The sequence below is a fragment of the Apteryx rowi genome, unplaced genomic scaffold, assembly GCF_003343035.1.
Source record: "Apteryx rowi isolate R43461 unplaced genomic scaffold, aptRow1 scaffold_23, whole genome shotgun sequence".
In the NCBI taxonomy this organism is placed as follows: domain Eukaryota; kingdom Metazoa; phylum Chordata; class Aves; order Apterygiformes; family Apterygidae; genus Apteryx; species Apteryx rowi.
The window spans coordinates 4,112,275-4,118,421 of NW_020448641.1; the positions used below are offsets into that span (position 1 = coordinate 4,112,275).

The 6,147-nt window shown below is 43.5% G+C and overlaps 1 protein-coding gene across 3 annotated transcripts in view; it reads right to left on the reverse strand.

Annotated features, from left to right (window-relative positions):
- ZRANB1 (zinc finger RANBP2-type containing 1) overlaps window positions 1-5,315 on the reverse strand; it is a 48,778-nt gene extending 43,463 nt beyond the window's left edge. For 2 of the 3 annotated variants that reach the window (XM_026065691.1, XM_026065692.1), the window contains exons 1-2: window positions 5,047-5,315; window positions 3,951-4,068 (exon numbers count right to left, since the gene is read on the reverse strand). The gene's annotated coding sequence lies outside the window, so the exon portion shown is untranslated. The remainder of the gene's footprint in view (window positions 1-3,950; window positions 4,069-5,046) is intronic. The other variant, XM_026065693.1, reaches the window with a different exon arrangement.
- Window positions 5,316-6,147: the final 832 nt, after the last annotated feature.

Genomic DNA, 6,147 nt, shown 5'->3' on the forward strand with positions numbered 1-6,147 from the left:
TTTATGAAATTTATCATGGTCATTTTTTCTTGTTGGGTAACGTACTGACTACACACACTCTAAAAACTGCATAGTTTTCAAATGAATCCTCCTAAAAAAGTGCATACAACTTCAAAGCCACTAGAAGATGGCTTGATCATTACAGTACTAACCTACTGAAAACAAAACAGACCACTCAAGTTTATTTTGCTTTCTAGAGTCATGTAAGCCATGGTTCAGACAAATTTCTTGTTTTAGTTCAGGAAAGCTAACTCCTGTCTGTCTAAAGGAGGGTAGAGCACCCACATATCTCACAGAGGTTTGTTAGTGTCTGTAAACACCCTAGCAGCTCAGACTTTTTCCATTTTATTAAGAACAGCTACTCAAGAATAGATGCTAAATCAAATCATAGAAAAAGAACCAGAAGGAGAATCTTTAAACCTTAGCAGCTGTTGACAAAAGCAATCGTAAACATACTCCTAATAAAAATGTCACTGTGTACCGGCTTCTGGCGTAAAAAAAAATTGTAGTTTCTTTCCTCACAAGTAACAGTTTCAGGAAGAAGTCCTATTTACACTTATCAAAACAGACAAGGGTCCATTCTTCCACTGCCACACACACCCCCCAGACAGCAGGTTGCACACCTGGTATTCGTTTTGTACCTAGCTCTTATTCCTTCAAGTATTTTCAGTTCAATTCTGAACTCATCCTTAAAAAGAGAAGCAAGTGCTGTGCCTTCTCCAGCATTTGTCTTAAAAGTACCCACTTTTGTTAAATTAAAATGCACATGTGGATACAAGAAAAAATAGTAGTCACTCCCAGCAACAAGTATTTTCACCTTACTAAAAAACACCACACAAAAACTGTATCCTTGTTTTAAGGACAAGCAGGACAGATTATATCAGGATAAACTGAAATAGCCAAATGGAAAAATGCCAACTTAATTATATCTGCTGTACAGCAGAGGATGCAGAAGACTGTAAACTTGGCTGCTTCTACAGGCATGATGCTAAGCACATGCATCTTTCTCTCTCTATTCTTCCCAGTGTATTACCTCCTCATTTTCCTTGTAAAAACTTGTAACTTCTGCTTTTTTGATCCAAAGTTTCTGTATCACCCATCCTTCTTAAAAACAGTTCATTCTTCAAATCTCGCTCCACTCATTCCCTGTTATTCCCTCTCTAGTCTGCTTCTCTCTTTGGTCTTCACCAGAGTAAGATCTTGCATAAATGATGCAGCAGCATAGGAAAAAAGTTTTATCAAAGAAATGTTAGGTCCATACAACTTCAGTTTGACTACATAGCTTCTGAAAAAACTGTTAATGCCACAAAAAAAGGAAATATAGAATCATTCATATTATAGACTAAGGTGTTTCCAGAGTTAGGTGGAAGTACTACAGTTCTTCTTTAAGAAGTATTTGACTGTTAGATACCAATGGGATAACAGTCCTGTTATTAATCCTGTATTTCAAGAAAGTTCCAAAAGAATTAACTTTGTAATCCCTAATGCCCAGTCACATTTTCAAGAATTCCAGTGGTTGCCAATCCCTAATTTGTTTAAAAAAAAAAAAAATCAAATCTAACAAAAGCCAAACATAAGTGGCAAAACTGACAACTCCACTTGAACTTTAAGTCATTGACTTTAAAAAAAAAAAGTACAACTCCTCCCATTTATACTTAATCGTCTTGATTTAATTATCAGTTTAAAAAAAAAGAGTACGAATATTTCAAACTACATTTTTCACTTCTACGGCCCCTGTAAAAGCCAATGTTTTTCAGCATGCTCTAATCCTCAGAACCCCACTCAAAGCTTGCTAAAGTGAATGGAAAGAGTACTATTGATTTTAAGAAACCGACTCAAGCCTTCGATGACCTAAAGTTAAAGGTTGAGGTTAATGCAGAAAGTTCAGTTTACGCTGCTTTAAAGTTTGACTATACCACATACCATCTTAACAGAATTTGCAGTAACGCTGAATTCAACATGAAATTAAAAAAAAAAAAAAAAAAAACACACTCTTATAATTACCTCACTCTTCAGAAAAAGGAAAGCACTTAGAACTTTCTTTAAAATTTCATATAATGTTTTGTTTGCTGTATAATCATGCCAGAAATACAAAGGATGGTCAAGATGTTACAAGTTACAGCTTTCAAAATCTCACTGATTTTTTCATTAAATCATTGCAGGAAGGGAAAAAAAATATTTTTCTACAACAATTCACTTTCAGTTACTTACTTAGGTATGAGAACCTGTGCTTCAGCACTTGATGATGCAAAGGCAAACAAGCAAACAAACAAAAAAAGATCTCATAGTTGTTAATTGAATCATTCTAATTCTCTGCAATTTAAAGTAATGTCAACTATATGACAAGTGAGAATTGTAAATACTAGTGAAGTACCTGAAGTATGATTACATTTGAGACCTTAAAAACAAAACTTTTATCTTTTAGTTAAGGTATAACAAATCCCATCTAACTGACATTACACAGCTATAATCACTGCTCTTTAACTTGATATTACCAGCTATGCCATTAGCCAAGTAAAGCAGTAAGCTCTTCATCAGCTGTTTAAATCAGCATCAGGAGAGAGAGGGGAAAAAAAAAAAAAAAGGTATTCTCATTTCAATTTTGCCTTGTTTCCTTCTTCATCTGTAGTAACACCGAGAAAAATTTAAATCAAGAACTCTATTATGGCTAAGTCAGCCATTTTCAGCTGCCAAACTAAAGTTTAGTTCCATTTTAGTAACAGGAGACCGAATTGTAATTAATTCAGTCAAAATGGGTATTACTTGTTGACATACATTTTGAATAGCTCAAAATAACACGTTCTTTAGATTTGGAGGGACAAAGGGACATGAGATTACCAATAGAACTGGTTAACAAAAAAATCTGTACTGGCAGCTTAAATACTTCGCTGTCATTGATATAATGTTACAAGATGAAGAATGTATTGACCTAAAGTTCTGCATAATCTCAACTCAGTGCAAAACCGATATGGCAAAGAGAAGTTGGAAAGAGAAAGCTAACACCTAATTTAATACCACATTAAGGAGCTAGCGAATTTCACATTAAAGTGCTGGAGTGCATGTTTGATTATTTGATTGCATTAAAATAACTTCTCATATAATCAATACTTCAATGTATTTTCCACTTAAACTTCTAATGTATTTGCAGACCTCACTATCTTGCAATGAACTCCAAAAAGGGATGGGATTTCTCCCCCTGCCAAAGGAATTTACATCCTGAATAATGCAAGATTAGAACGGCCATACACAAGTTTAAGACTGCAGATGTTACCCTGACAAGTTTTGTGTCTTAACTAGTCTGCAATTTAAGCTGTGCTTCTGTGATGAATACCATTGATGCTTTTGCGCCATTCAGTGTTCCAATTTTTAACTATTATACTTCTGAGAAAACACTAATGGAGACAATACAATAACAGATCACAGTCTGAACAGTAATCCCCATCTCCCTGTCCTTATTTAAAAGGCAGAAGAAAAGTTAAGATAATAAACTTTTTTTTTCTTCAAGAGAATTACAGCACATAATTGAAGTTTCACAAATCCTACAAAATGCAACTCATCCAAAAAATGATTTTCTTTTACTGCTGTGACAAGCCTAAATCAAAGTGATCTTTTACATATGAAATGCTACACTCTGCATGCTAAAGGACACCAATTCAACCTGGCCTTAGGAAGCAGGCAAATAAAAAGAATTCTAGAACATTTTCTGCGGCTAACCTGTATCCCCCCTTTGGGTAACCACTGAAAAGAAAAAATGGGCTTCGTGGACCTTTTCTACAGTCACCAAAGACAAAATGTTAGATTTGCAGAAGGAAGAGCAAAATTAAGCATGACAAATCCCTCCTGAGCCACTGTTACAAGGTTCTGCCTACATACTAACAGAACAAGCTGTATAGTAGCATGCATGAGAGAAATCAACAGGAAGTGAAGGTATTACACACACTACATCTCACCTTTCAATTTTTGCATCAACAAACAGATCAACGTGTTAAATCCCATATGCCAGTTTCACTGCTTATAATGCGTTAGATAACGAGAGAGTAGAGACTGTTCAAGTACAATATATGCAGCCTGTAAAAAAAAAAAAAAATTGTTTACTACACCAAATCCCAAGAATTCTAGAAAAAGTTTTCTTTGCTGTTATCACTAAAAGTCACTGTGCTGGCAAAACGGCCTTAGTAGCTGTGCTGCATCTGCCAAGCAGGAGACCCAGATTAATTTTTCCCATCATTCTCCCAGCCCCTACTCCTGAACGGAGCGCATGAAATCTGGGCTGAGGGGCGGAAAGAGTGCCTTTGGCCACGCAAAAGTAACTACTCTGCCACCCACGGACACGTTCACGACCTCCTCAGAGAAGTTTTACCTCGTCCTGACAGGAAGTTGCTGCAATGTGGGAGCGTGAAAGCAGAGTCATAAAAACACTGGAGGAACAGACTACCAAGGTTTACCTTATTCTTTTCTCGACTTGACTTTTTATTTTAATTCAGTTCATAAAAACAAGCTCGAATTGGAAGTCTTTCCTATACCGTACTTTATTCCCGACCAAGTATCAATACGTGGTGTTGCATGACAGACAATATCATGGGAATTGTTGCCCAAAATACACAAATACAATCCAGTAGTTCACAGCATCTAATCTACCGCGGTATACGGATCAAGGCAGACACGTATCAAAAAACAAAACAAAACAAAAAAAAACAGCAACAACCAAAAACCCCACAGGGGGAAGAAGTGGGAGGCAGCAGAGGTATGATCTCACTCCAGTAATCAAGGTACTGCAGCACGGTATTGGGAGAAGCGATCACAAGAGAAAAATCACAGTCACAAGAGTTTCCTGCCTTTGTATGTGGACTCTTGCCGCTCCGATCCCGCTTTCCAGGCGCCCCCGCAGCGCCGCCGGGCCGGGGGCGGCTCTCCACCCGCGGGGGGGGAACCAACAGCTTCTCCCCAGCAAATGGTCACCGCCGGCGCAACCCCCCTCGCCGCCCCCCGGGACGGCGGAGCGGCGGCCGTTCCCGGGGCCCCGCTGCCGGGGCAGAGGGGCTTTACCTGGCCGCGCCGCCACCGCCGCCGGGAGCCGTCCCTCAGGCACACACTCGGCGCTCGAAGCCGCCCGCGCCCCGCGCCACCCCCGGCCCGCTGGCTGCGGCGTCCTCTCCCCGCTCAGGACATGGTCTCTCCCAGCGCGGCGGGCTGGCGCGGCCGCGGGCGCGCCCACTCGGTGAGGCCGGGGGGAACCGCTCGCCCCGCTCCCCGGGCTCCTCTAATGGCGGCGGCTGGAGCGGCCCAAAGCAAAATAAACCCCCATACGGCAAGGAGCCGCACGTCAGCCCAGCCTGCCGCCCTGCCCCGCGCTCATTGGCGGAGCGGCCGCCGTCCCCGCCGCCAATGGGCGCGCGCCTCTTTGGGAAGAACGGGTGATGTCATCCCCGCCGCGGGGGCGCCTCATTGTGAGGGCGCCGGGGTTTGCCCCGCCTCTCACCGGGCGCCGCGGGAAGCCCCGCCCCCTTCCCCACGGCAGGGCCCCCTCAGCGCCCCTCACCCCCCTCAGGCACCAGTTTGGTTCGCCCGAAAGGGCCCGGTGACGCTGTCGTCCGTCCCAGGCTGTGGCTTTAGCCCAGTGACCGTGTTTTCCCCCAAAAAACTCCCGCCTTCGTGAAGCACAGCCGCGTGCACAGTATCCAACAGTGCTGGTCCACCGAGGTCAGCGCGGCCTCTGGGCGTGACACGGTTTCACCCACAGCGATAACAGCATCGTCCGCTCAGGCTGAAGGCCGATCTCGTAGGGGACGCAAAGTTTCTAACTCGACTTCGACGCGTCGAATGGCGTTAGCTCTGGCCTGCTATCCCCCCTCGGCCCGGGAGCGGCGCGAAGGGCGTCGGGCAGCGCCTCTGCGAGCCCCCAGCTCGGTCCTCCGGCTGCCGCGCCACTGCCACTTCCTCGCCTCCCGCCCTGTCCCGTCCCACTGGCGGCGTCCATCCCTGCTTGGAAGAGCCCCCACCGTGCTCCGGCCGTCCTGGGACTCTGGCACCAGGGAAAATCCCGCTGCCTAGCTGGCAGCCAACCCAGGCTGGAGCCAGGACGAGCCACATTCATTATTTACGGAGGCTGCAAGAGAAATTTGTCTCCATTTACAATTAAATTACTTT